We start from the raw sequence: 14088 nt of genomic DNA on the forward strand, positions 1-14088 counted from the left end.
TGGAATTCGAGGCGTTGAAAGTCTTTGAGAAACCACTGTGGTCATATCAAATTGGGTGTTTCTCTCTAGTTCCTCACACAACCCATGGGAGTATTTGGAAACGTATATCTTCCATAACTTGACAGCAATGAATAAACTTTTTGGTGAGTTTGCTTTTGAAAATTGTGCAGATACCATGAATCGGTGTGGTGGCAAGCTTCTCATAATGCTAATATTTCTGGATTAAATAGCATCAACTGTAGATATTCTTCCACCATAAAGTTGCTAAACATTTTCCCCTTTATTTATAGTTGTGGTTGGTTGTTGAATCTCTCTTTGGTGAATTTACTTTTTCATTTTGGCAACAATATGGTGTATGAATTTCTGCTGGCTAATTTTTCTGTCCAATATTGCAATCTATTTCGTAAGTGTGTTTTATTTCTGTTTAATGGATGATAGGTTTCCCAAAGTAGTAAAAATTCATAGTAATCATTTTTTCTCTTTTGATCTGCACAGTTTAACCACTTTCCACCTTCTTAACATTTTTCTGGTCTGGAGATGCTAACTTCAACTTTTCCCTGTTAGTTGGTTTGCAAATCTATTTCTGGCAAATAGTAGTTTCACACCACATAGCTCTGAGTCTGTGCCTGACCTCCTGTCTACTCTTGGTTCCTTATACTTCTGGTTAGTACTTACCCCAAACCATCTTTTCTTCCCTGTTAATTTTCCTGATCTGTACTTACCAACCCAGCTTTTCCCTTATCATCATGCTTCTAGTTAGCCTTTTTCCAAACATTTCCCCCATTTATCTTTGATTCTTTATTTTGTAATACATCTTATACTGCCTTCTGTCTCCTGATGTTTGTCAGGAAACCACATTTCCCTTGACATCTTAATATTCTCATCTGTCTGCTGATATGTCTTCTCCTGCCCACATCACTCTACTGGTCAGTCCTTCTGTTAGTGCATTTTCTTTTGCCTTCTCACTTTTCTGAACTTTTTCCATTCTTGTAATTCAGCTTTGAATCTATTGTTCGTAATTCCATTCCTTTTGTCGCTTTTTTGGTCTGGCCATCTGTTAACCAGTCGTCCCATGTGTCTCTGTTCTCGTGATCTTCTGTGCCTGGTAAACCTTATGCTCCATCCTGTACCAGTGGATCCATGGTAACAAACCTTCTCCTGACTTGGTCTTTGCTAATTGATCTATTTACCTGATTGCTTTTCTGAGCAGTCACTATGTTGTTGGTACCAGGGAATGGATCCAGCCCTAGTTGTCTTTCTATTAGAAAACCCATCTTTTCCTTTCTTGTTGGGCATCTGTATAGTCATTGTACAGGGGTGTGGAATTACTACAGCCCAACTCCCAGGGCATATTGTTTGAGGTCAAACAAATTAGTTTTTATGTTCATTGTGTCCTTGGGACAAGTAGGGCCAACCTACTCCTGCACAAACAGTTTGGCTGTCAGTTTACACTACCACATTATAGACCAGGGAAGGGCATTGTCTGCAGTTAAGGTATTATGTGTGTTTATATATTAATGCTTTTCAAACTTGTATTTTTGGTTCATTAATACAAAGCCTTTCTTATTAGGGTGAGTACTCTAAGAAAATGTTGGAAGTGTGGACTGACAGTAGTACCAGTGTAAAAATGAGTACACACATTTTCAAAGTTTAACAATATGAGGCAACATACAATGCTTCCAGAAAGCTCTCCAATCAGATGGAAATATCTGCAGAAGCTTGAAAGCAAGATTGATGATCCTTTGCTTTCAAAATAAAATGTTCCCAAAAAAAAAAGAAACTGGGGGAAAAAGCATTTTGCTAAACTACTGTGAAATTGTAGGTAGCATTTCTTTGAAGCATCATTTAGTGAAATTTGTGGATGCATGCTAGTATTTCCCCAAAATATTCATAATGAAAAAATCAGTGCAACCAGTTTCAACAGGATAATGGGAAACATGAAAATAAACAAGCATTGGCAAAGCTAATATTTCTGATATTGGTGGTCAGACTTTTGGTTTTGTCAATGTGTGTCTTGTTTTGATATGGTTTTTGTAAAACAATGCGTGAGCTGCCAGGCCCTCACCATTATAACTAACAATGGCAAAAAGCATTAATATTTTTGGGTCTTGAAAAGCACACATTGCCACAGAAGTCCCTGGCACTTAACAAAACTGTGTTGTGTGCAGATATGCTCATTGTGAAAGAGTGGAAGACAGTCGATGAATAGACAGAGAGATAACATTTTAATAAAAACAAATGGTCTTGGTTAACTCCATACCTAATAAAGGGCCTAGTTCCTAAAGGAAGTTACAAAATTGCACCCATGGTATATGTCCTTTCATTTGTGCAGATTTACGACTTTCATTAATTCACAAGAATTTACAGAAGTAGGCCAGGAAATCATACTCCTAGAAAATATTTGTGAACTGCTTTTTAGCAGGAGCAAATATGCAGATGTAGATTTGTTCATTCAAACATCTGTTGAGCGTTTACGAGTTCATTTTCCCTCCAACCACTTTTTTCCAAGCATGGCAGACTTTTTACTTCTGCTGTTGTCAGGAGTAAGTTTCCAGCTTTTCTCAGTATGGGAAAAGCTTAGAGAAGAGCTGGTGAAAATCCATAAAACATGCAATTTGCTAGGTTTTCCCGTACTCAAAAGGGCATTCCAACCCTGGAACTATTGCTTAATGCTACCTCCAGCCCCAGTATAGATCTGTTGAAAGGTGCCAAAAGGACGTTGCTAGAATTCAAACCCTACTATAGTATGAGCCCTGGCAAAATCAGAACGGCCATTATCAGAACGTTTATATAATGAGATTTCTGCTGTAGTTTGTCCCTCCCTGCAGGGCACGAAAGGGACACGTTTATTTCACAGGGCAAGTAGATTTATGAAGCAACCGGTTCCATGGACAAGTAGATATTTTATTAAATTCCACACCCCTGCTCGTCCCTAGTCTTCTCTTTTTTCCTTACTCAATGAGTCTGAGCCTGTTAATACATTTTACATACTTATTATTTTCTGGGTGCCACTATAATTCCATGACTTTCAACCTTATAGCTAATCTGACCTTAATCATGAACCACATTTTTTTTTTTTTCCCTGTTTGACTACTTTTTAAACTGCATTTGTCCAGTAATTCCACTGGCTTTGGCTCTGCTTGTGTATTAACCTTCCAATGTCTCCTGTTCTTGTCTCCTTTCCCACATGATTCATTGTAAACACACAAATCAAATACACTTGTCTGTTAAGAAGAGACATCAATCAGTTATGGAGGTACATTTATTTAAGCTTAAGCGTGAGAGATACAAAGCAGTCTGCTTTCAAAGTATACTCCAATAGATGCTGCTTGTGTGATCTACTTATGCAACATGATCATCATTGACATTTATTGAAGTAGTCAGACCTGCATGCGCATAATAGATTATGCAATTTATACTGAAGTAAAATATTGACAGGAATCTTACCAAAACATGACTACATTTTCACAATGCTGAGGACAGGTGTGAATTTCGACATCTGCTGTTTGTCGTTCTTTCTCATCTACCTCTTATCTACCTAATCCTTCTGTCCTTAAACAAAAGGAGAGGCTGACAAGAGTAAACAGTTTAAGGGCTTTTACACTTGTCCTAACTGCAAAAGCCAGGGTTTTTACAGCTGCTAGTTTCATGAAATCACGAATACAATAACAAGAAGGACAGCTGTTCAGTATCTCATTTATGCTATCACAAACCACCTTTTGAACAACTGTTCAAAATGTTTTTATAATTTTGCTATTTAATAATTATTTGCAATAGTGCAGTCACTTCTTCCTGCTGTATCATGACACTTGAAACATGAACATTACTTGGTGGGGTTATGCACAAGTTGGTACATGTCTGACAGCAAACAGTAAGCATATGTCCATATAAACAAATAGCTAACATTGTAATAACTATAACTAATGTTACCTTTAATATAGTTCAACCCCAAGCTCTAAGTACTGAAGATATATCATCCCACAGCATTCGGTCACCAAAATATGTACTTGTATCATTATGTCATGTAAATATGCTATGGCTTTATAAACATTTGCAACATTATTGGGTATATATGTGCAACATTCAGTGTGTATCATTTTACAAACACCCCCTTTCTCAGCAAGGAGCATATTGGGTCCCATGCAATTATGGAGAATTACCTGTCTTATGGCTACCATTTCTACTGTTATATTATCAAGGGTGCATGTTCTTTTATTTATTATTGCTTCCAACAGATGGCCCAGTTGTCTGATTCTTCTACATTTTGTTGCTACCCCTAGCATAGGTAGTATTCCTAGTGCCAAATCACCAAACTCCTGGGCTGAAGTATTTGTATGATCTCTTTCTCTGCTCCCTCTAGCTAAATGTTTTGTTAACAGATATTTGCTGACATGTTCCTTAGAATTGTGTCTAATATGGGGATGTACTCGGCCCAAATAACAAGACCCTCCCCATCTCTTGGGCAGCCAAGGGTATGCTTTCTATCCACAGACAAAACAAAGGCCCTCCCCTGCTGCTGCTACTGATAACACTAGCCAAGAGGCATTGGCCAGAATGAATACATGGGTTCAGTTACTCCATCCCATCTCTTGTGATCCATTTGATGCAAGACAGAACTGCCCGTGTCCTCTTCTTACCAATAAAGCTGAGGTATTGTTAAATAAGGGGGAGGTTTTGGCAATCAAATTATTCTTCTCTAGGATTAATTGTTTATATCTTTTACTCATGACACTATAATTGAAGGTGTCCCTTTAGGGGGAACCTTCGCCTCTGATGGAACCTCTCAATGGATCACTGTTTTATCTCTGTATTTGCACCTGACATCAGTACCCTTCGGGCGAGAAAACCAGATGATCACTGCTTTAAACAGACTATAACCAGAACCATTAAGCACCAGACTCAAAGGCAGCAAAGGTATCCAATGCTGTGTTACGTAAGGAAGTTTTAGACAGATCCAACAATCTCTGAGGCATTTAATTCCTTGAGGCGTTCATTATTTGTATGGCAATGCTTTCATGGTACTCTTTAGCACGGTGGCCTTGCAGATTGTCAGTGATCGTGGTGGGTTTAAACCCAGTAATTTTGGGAAGTAAAGATCATACAAGTAGATGACGACAGCTGTTAGGGTAGTGATGATGATGAGGGCAAACGGTATGCACAGTTTCGTTTTTAGCATGGTTCCTTTTTATCCTGATTGCTCCTCTTGAGGAGTTGTACCCCTTTGCTCCCTATTCTTCACCATCACTAGTCTGTGAGAGGTCGCTAGTCCTTTGCGGCTCTGGACCTGATAGTATACTATTGTTAATTGGGTCAGGAAGATGGACTTACTATAGGGGGTGGGTGTAGGTTGTATCTAGCGTCCTTAATGGACGGAGTTGGCACAGTCACTGGGGCAAAACTGTGTGCTGCTGTTGGCGAGGTCTGAGGCAAGGAAGCTCCTTTCACATTTGAGGCATGAATTCAGTTCTTAGATCCTGTGCACTTCATGTCTGTTTGTGTTGCCAGCAGAACTTGTGTGGGCCCTTCCAGTGTGGTTGTAAACAGTTAGATCTCTGAAGGTTCTTAACCGTTAGCCATTTGCCAGGTTGAAAAATGTGTCCAGGTCCCTGCAGAGGTAATGGCAAGGGGTCTTTCAACTGTTTATTCATGGCAGAAAGATGTTTTATTATTTCAACACAATACTCTTGGAGCAGTGTATCAGTAATTTGTGTGGATAGCAATGTTTTTGGGACCTCAACCCCTCAGCCCCTCAACCAACAGTTGAAGGGCCGTCCAGTCACTATTTATTGTGGATTGGGACGTGTTACAGCATATGGTGTAGTTCACATACTAATAAGTGCAAGTAGCAAAGTATCCTCCCAAGTCAGTGTGGATTCTGCACATGTTTTAGCTGTCTTAGCCTTCTGGATGGCATTTCTCCTTTCAGTGGCACCAGCTGCTTCGGGGTGATGCATCAAATGAAACTTCTGTTGTACTCCCATTCCATTGCCGACCAGTTCTATTTCCGTATTAACAAAGTGCACCCCATTATCACTTGAAATCATCTGGGGCACACCAAAGCGTGGCAATAATTGTTTGAGCAAGCATTTAGCTGTGGTCATAGCATTGCATCACATAGTAGCCTTCGATCCTCTTGCTGAACATACATACCACAATCAGTACATAGCAGTACCTATTTGTAGGTGGCAGCTCAACAAAGTCCATTTGCAAACGTTCAAAGGATGCCTCAGCAGGTGCAAAATGCCCTGTAGGGGTACACATTCCTTTACTGGTATTATACTGTGTGCATACCATGCATTTTGTGTCTGAAAATAGCCATATAATAGTGTTTTCTCGAAACAGTTTCATGCTGTTCATAATGTAATCTCTTCTCAAATGGGAAGGGCCATGCATCATCAGTGTCATAGGATATAACAGTTTGTCAGTTACAGTTAATCAATAACCAATTTAATCTTTCCAACAGCCATTCCCCAGAGTACTATATTGTTGCCATATAGTATCTCTTCTGCAGCTGCTTACTTTGTTTTGCAGATTTGCTATCACCCTATCACTGAAGTCAAATGCACTTTCTTTCCCTTCAATAAAAATTCTGTGGGAAATGTATGTTAATGACAAAACATTCTGTGCAGTCTGTTTGGCTCACTCATTAGCAAAAGCATTCCTTTTGCCTATGCCATCTAATATATTTTTGTGTGCATTACATTTGATAATAACTACTTTTTTTTGGCAATGATAGGGGATTCGATAATTTAACAATCAACGGACCATGTTGTATTTTTATTCCTTGTGAGAAAATATATTTCTGCCCTAGCCTCCCAAAATTATTTGCAACTCCAAACGCATATTGGCTATCAGTATATAAATATATATATACTTATATTATATATATATATATATATATATATATATATATATATATATATATATATATATATATTTCACAATTAATCCAGATCTCACACTCCTTTTAATGCTATTAACTCACCTGCTTGTGCCGTAAATTTGAATAGTCTACATGTTTCAGTGACATTGTGTAAGGTGGTAACAGCATAGGCTGCAGTGGGTGTCCCATCCTTAAGATTAAAGCAGGAGTAATCAACCCATAAGTCACCATCTCTTTCTTCTATCGGTGTATCCTGTAAATCTATTCTCCATCTGGTCTGTTCTTCTGTGATCACTACTCAATCATAGGGAATGTCAGTATCAATCTGGGGAAGGGGCAAGAGAGTCACTGGATTAAGTGTGTTATATTGATGTATGGTAACATGAAGACTGAACCAATACAACTCCTAATGTGTTAGTCTGGCATTTGTCAAATGTTGAGTTCGCGTTTTGTTTAACAATATATCTACAGAGTGAGCTACATACAGATGTTCTTTGTGTCCTAGAATCAGTATTTCGGCTTGTTTTAGAGAAACACCTGGTGCTGCTGCAGTTGCACGCAGACATGCTTGTAAGGCTTGAGAAACCATGTGTAAGTTGATGGGAATACAAGCGCAGGGTCTTTTCCTTTTACCCTGTGGCTGTGTAAGTACAGCAAGTGTGCATCTATTTTGTTCATATTCAAAAAGATTCAATTATTTAGTATAGTCACACATTCCAAGAGGAGTTTGATTTGCAGAAAACTATACTGATGTTCAGTTAACCATGGTAAATGTTGTGGGGTATCTTTATTTGTGAGGTTTAGCAGGGGTTTGGAAAGAAGGGAAAAGTTAGGGATCCATTGTCTGCAGTAACCTGCCATACCCAGAAAGGCTCGTACTTGTTGTGTCATCGGGGGTTGAATATTCAATATAGCTTTCACTCTTTGAGGGTCAGGTCTCCTTTCTCCCTTTGACAGGAGGTGTCCTCAATAGACAACCTCTTTTTGAACAAATTGCAATATGGGAGATAGCTTGTGGCCATGTGTAGCAGGAAATTTAGTAATGCAATGGTGTCAGAAGCAGAGTCTGTTTTGCTGGTGCTGGTCAATATATTATCTACGTATTGTATGAGAGTTGTGTTTGGTGTCAACTGAAAAATGTCTGGTTGTGCTTTTAGTGCCTGTGGATAAATGGAGGGGATTTCCATGAAGCCGTATGGGATACATGTTATACAGTAAGAGCGATTTTTTTTAAACATAAAAAATGAATAGGTATTGTGAGTCTTTTCTGGTGAGGAATGGAAAAAAGACATTTTTCAAATCAATGACAGAAAAGTAACATGCAGCAGGAGAAATGTCATCTAACACGTTGGCAATATTATGTTCCACAGGGAAACGTGGTTCCACTATTTTGTAGATCTCCCGGAGGTCAACCACTAACCTCCAGACATCTTCCTTCGTGGGGTCATCATTCTTTTTTTAATACAGGGAAAATTGGGCTATTGCACGGGAAACTCTTCCACCCCCCTTTCTCCTTCTGGTAATATTTTATACTGTGACACTAGTGAAAGAGAAACATTTTGTTTCACTGTTGTTTGTACAGGTGCTATTGTCATGTGTCTCACATCATTCTTTTTTTTTTAAACACATTTTTATTGCTTTTTAGCATGTGGGTCTTGTAACTGTTATATGAACTTACAACTCCTTGTCAGACAACAGACAGCGGATTACATACACTTAACCAGCACCATATTGCTGGAAGTACAAATCTGTATTCTGTGTACAATGTTGAGCAATGCCATAACCATATAGTAAGACTACAATACAATTGTTTAGAGGCCACTTATTAGTGTTAACTATACAATGGTAAACATTTTCTCTTCCCCCCCGTAACTTGACATCTATTCCTCAGTGTGATCGTATTACGGCTTTAGGCACCAACCCCTCCATCGTGTAGTGTAACAGTCGGTTGTTGGACAAGACTTATATTGGTTATCAGTGACAAGGGACCTACAACAAGTGTTACCTGATCTCTATGTGAGTCATACAATCCTGTTTCGGCTGTTGTACTGTCAATTACATCTTGGCCTTAGCAGTAGAGCATGAAACCATGAGTTTGTGGATGGATTGTTACACATCCGCTGTGTCTATATCAGCGACTGCTTGAAAGGCCTCCAAGAGAGTTTCCCATTCTATCACTATTGTTTTTTTTCACAGCCCCCTATATTCCTTCCTGCGGAGTGCTGTGCTTTCTGCACACTCCTCTACTTCTTCCATCCACAGTTCTATTGTAGGTGTTGTTGTGACTTTCCAGCATTTGGTTATTAATCGCGTCGCTAATATTAATGCTAAATCGGCAAATCGTGATTTCACCTTTGTTCCCTTAGTGTATGGGAATAGCCCTAATATACAGGAGTCTGCTGTTCAGCATACATCTCTCTCCGTCACCTCTGAAAGTATTGTTCCAATTTGAGACCAATATGTGGTTATCCTGAGGCAACTCCAAAGAATATGCAATAGCGTTTCCTCCTCGGTTTTGCACCTAGGGTAGGCCAGTAAAGCTTTTGGATATAATATGTATAATCTGTGTGACGTGAGATAAGCTCTGTGCATTAATGTATACATTTAAATCTGGAGATTCAGGATACCGTCTTAAAATATGCTAGCCTAGAAGCCTATTGTTTATCCCTAATGCCTCTTCCTATGTCACCCTCTCATTTAGTCTTTAGGAGTCTCAGGGGTAATAGTAAATGCTCCTGGAGACCTCTATAAAGCTCTGTACTGAAGGGCTACACCCAGGAGTGCTAATTTACCAGGAGGGCGGGACCCTCGGCAGACAAAATGGAGGAGTGTGTTTTTGTTCAACAAGGCTTGCGTATACCCTATTTCCTGTAGGTTTCAGCTGGCCAGCCAGTATGAAAGCCACTGCAGTTGCCCTACTATACTTTAGGACTTGAAATCTGGGGATCTCATTCCCTCTTGGTCCGCTTGCATTTGCAATTTCACTAAGCTTACCCACCATCTACCATTACCACAGACCAGGTTAGTCAGGAATGAGTGCAGTGTCTTAAAATAATTGGATGGGATCATGACTGGCAGGTTTACAAAGTCGTACAATAAGCGTGGCAGCATAACTATCTTGGATCTTGCCAACCGGCCAGCTACCAATAGTGATAGCGTGATCCAGATGGGGATTTGCAATCCGAAAGAAATTATCCCTATCTTTATGTTCCCGTCCAAGACATCTAGGGGAGCTCTATATATTTGTATTCAAAAAGTGTTGAATGCCACTTGTATAGATTTATCACCTAATATGACAGTGTCCGCAACATTTACTTTTTTAAATGAGAATGCAGTCGATTTGCTAAGGTTTATTTGGAGTCCTGATATGGATGCAAAATCTGTGAATATCTGGGCTGCCTCCATCAGATTCCGCTTGAGGTCTTTTGATGATGTCATCAGCGACCGCTGATCCTGTTTTGATACCCCAACTTGTAGCAAACTGCCTAAGGCATTGTGCAGTGGGTTCCAGCATCATTATAAATAATAAGGGGGAGGGTGTCTAGTGTCTTGATATATAGGGTATGAGTCCAATTGCATTGTCCAGTGTGTGTTCTCGCCATAGGAGAGGCTTAGAGGAACTGCACCAGGCGTACATAGGCTGGATGGACTCCATATCCCTCAAGAACCGCAAACATATATTGTCCCAGTGTAGTGTATCAAAGGCCTGGTGGAGGTCTATGGAAAGACAACCAGCTTTAGGGTACCTATCATCTTCATGGTCCATTATATGGTACAGCCGGCGAATATTAAGGAATTTGTTCGGGTTTGGTACAAATCTACATTGATCTGTGTGCTTCAGTTCTTGTATTTACGGGAGGAGCCCTTGTGCTAGAATCTTAGCAAGTATTTTGTATTCAGTGTTTAGTAGTGTCAGTGGCCTATATGAGTACATATGGACTTGGGGTTTTCCAGGCTTTAATAGAGAGGTCACTAATGCTTGCCTTGTTTTGGGGGCAGTTGGTCAGTATCCAGGGATGCTTTATATAGTTTCTCCAATTGGGGAACAGAGTCTTTTACTGTAGATAGAGTAAAATTCAGCCGGAATACCATCCGTTCCCATCAATTTGTTGTGAGCTTGATCTTTTATAGCCTCTCATATTTCGCTCATTGTAATCTGTGCTGAAAGGGTGTGTTTCTCACTGGGTTCCAGGGAGAGTAGGTTAAGTTTATGGAAAAAATTATTGAAACCTTACCTTATTCATTGGTGTGGGTCCTGAATAGAGTCTGTATAGAAGTTGCGGAATGCTGTATTAATATCAAGCTGGGTGTCAGTACTGGATTGTTGAGGGGTGAGTATCTGGAGAATGGGAGTGGGTGCAGACGTCTCCTTTATCATCTGTGCCAGCAATGTTCCTGTTCCGTCTGCTTTACTGTCAGTTTGTTGCTTATATGACCTATAATCTAAGGCATGCAGATGCTCTAAGAGCTCAGAGTATTTGATTCAGGCCATCCGTCATTTTGAAGTTTGTGAGACTTTGAGTGTTGGCCCTGTTTCTAGTGGGCCTAGACTGGCCTCTGCTCGGGCAAGATCACTAGCTGTCGTTTTCTGTGTACCCACAGTAGCTCCCATAACTGTGCCCTGAACAACCACTTTAAACGCCTCCCACTCCACTAATGGGGAGCAAGACGTGTTTGCATTTCATGTAAAATAAGCATCAGTTGCCATGGCTAAGTTGTCTTTAAACACTGTGCCTTCTATGATCTGTTGTTGTAGGCACCATGTGGGGGTGTTTCACATCGTTCTTACCGGTAGCCCAAACATTGTTGTCTACTTCGTCAAACACCCAATTAGATATTGTATTTTGGGGTCGGGCAAAATAGACATTAGTAACAAAAGGAGAGTTTTCAGTACATTCAAGATATATGCCATATTCGTGTATTTTATTGTTATGTTAATTTTTTTAAAGTCAGTCTATGCCCAACAAGTTAAGGGTGCATTTTTCTGTTATTACAAAACAATAATTATCATTTATTGGGCCAATGGTATGTGTAAGTGGGGCAGAGGTGGGACTTTACACAGCCACATTAGAAAATTACACAGATGTATTATATTTTCCCGGGAGAGTGCATGTGGGATAATTTGTCGAGAAATGGAGGCATTTGTGGCTGCATTGTTCAGGAGGAATTTCACCTGCTGCCCTTGTGCCATTGCTTCAACGTATGGCCCTTGTGGACCCACTGGAATTTCCACTTGTTCCTCTCTACCTCCCGGGCCACCCTATTTGGCAAAATCATAATCAGGCAAGGGGACAGTTGCCACTGTTATCCGTTAGTCTGTGACAGTAGTTTTGTTAGTGTCCCTGATAAGTGGTGTCATTAGAATAATTTTTGACATAAGGACCATTATTTGGCATATAATTATGTTGTTGTGACACTCTGTTAAAAAAAAAAAGTTGTATCCCCCTTGGGCATGTCCTTGTGACATGGAGTGCCCTCTGTTAGTTTTCTGTAGTAATAGTCACTCTTTAATCCAATGATTAGGGTCTTTGTAATTGTGGCACCCAATATTTATTTGAGCATTCTGTGGTCTGTAAGGTGGTGCATAGTATTCCCTTGGTCTCTCCTACCCCTCCTCCCCCCACCAGAATGTGGACCTGCCTCTCTCTTGCTGTAGTTGCTGTAACAACACTTTACTCTATAACTCCTTGTTTTTATCATCCTTGTTCTGTTCACCTGTCTCACAGTGTAGTATTTGGCAGTAGCCAATACTTCTGTTAGCGGTGGTACTCCCTATGTTGATTCATAGCCATGGGGGAATAATCTTATACATTCTTGGAGCCCAGCTACAAAGCAACTGGAGAGTGTTTTTTGCTGTCCCCCGCCCCCCTACCCCCTCTGTCAGCAGCATCCATCCGATTATGGGCAGAGAACACCTTTTGTCTTCTGGAGAAGAAGGCTGCTACATTGTAATCCTTTTCTTGTTTACAGTTGTTCAATTTTGTCCAATCTAGACTTTTACAGGGCACTAATTCTCGCAATCTAACCGTTAATTTGCCTGCCAAGGCTTCTATTTCATCAAGCACTTGACCATCAACTTTGCGGGCATCTTCTCTAGTATTAAATTTGGTCCAGTCAACATCTTCAGAGTTTTCTTTTCTACACTTTTTCTATATATCAGGTGGGAGGATACAGGAAGACATTTGATCTCTGTCATTCAGTGCTAACTGGCCTATGTGCAATATGTTCTCTGTTCTGGTATACCTTTCATCAGGGCTTTCCAATATATCGGGATAGTCTTTGGAAAAGGCAATGAGTTTTATTTTAGTCCAGGGGACTTGTATATAATAATGAGGTTAATTGGCATCAAAACCTGGTACTTAACACATAAGGATCATCATTGAGGCACATAGGATTGATACATGTCAAGCCATTCAAGATATTGGGCAAACGCAGTATTACATTCAGCGTCTGTCCAGCCAAATGTCTCAGATCTGCTGTCATAATGGGTGAAAATATTGGGCAGTGTCGGGTCCTGCGAATGACAATGTTTAAATCTTACTGAATAAATCTTACTGATTTATAACTAATGCATAGGGGATGTATAACCTTTCCAATTTCTTATATTAGAGAGTTTTTCACCACTTTTTCCCAGGTTTTTAAATTCCTGTCCTCCTGATCTGCATATTGCTTAGTGACATGTTTCATGCACTTCTGAACGAATATTGTAATGTGATCTCTCATTTCTGGTTTTATGATGATTCTTTATAATTTAGTACTGGGAGCAGGCCCCTCTGTAGGCAGCAAATTGGGAGGAGGATCATTCTACGTTGGGTTTCCTTGTCCTTCTAATGCAGGCGTATCAGAACCTGAGGTTTCTGATATGACCTGTTTGCTTTAGCTGATCAGTGGCCACTTAATAGGGTGGCAAACGTGGTGTTCTAATGAAAATGTATTTAATTATAGGGTCCTCCGAAATGGAAGGAGCTGAGGCCATCTGTTCTGGTTCATGTACCACAAATCTCTTAGTCTCCTTCATATTATGTTCCCTCACCCCTTCAGCAAATTCATCAGCCCTTTCTTTTCATATAACCTTGTTTTCTCCCTTTCAGTCTTCTTTCATATGTTTTTGCCTGTCATATTTTTCCCCACCTATTCAGCATATGCAATAGTCTCAGTTCCTTTCTCAAACATACATTGCCTTAGAAAATTCTATTTACTGTCAT

The 14088-nt window shown here is 39.9% G+C and overlaps 1 protein-coding gene across 8 annotated transcripts in view; it reads left to right on the plus strand.

The window, feature by feature from the left end:
- The window catches only part of GATAD2B (GATA zinc finger domain containing 2B), a 269461-nt gene that overhangs the window by 167872 nt on the left and 87501 nt on the right, over nucleotides 1-14088 (plus strand). The window lies entirely within an intron of this gene.

The sequence above is a fragment of the Pleurodeles waltl genome, chromosome 12 (genome assembly GCF_031143425.1).
Source record: "Pleurodeles waltl isolate 20211129_DDA chromosome 12, aPleWal1.hap1.20221129, whole genome shotgun sequence".
In the NCBI taxonomy this organism is placed as follows: domain Eukaryota; kingdom Metazoa; phylum Chordata; class Amphibia; order Caudata; family Salamandridae; genus Pleurodeles; species Pleurodeles waltl.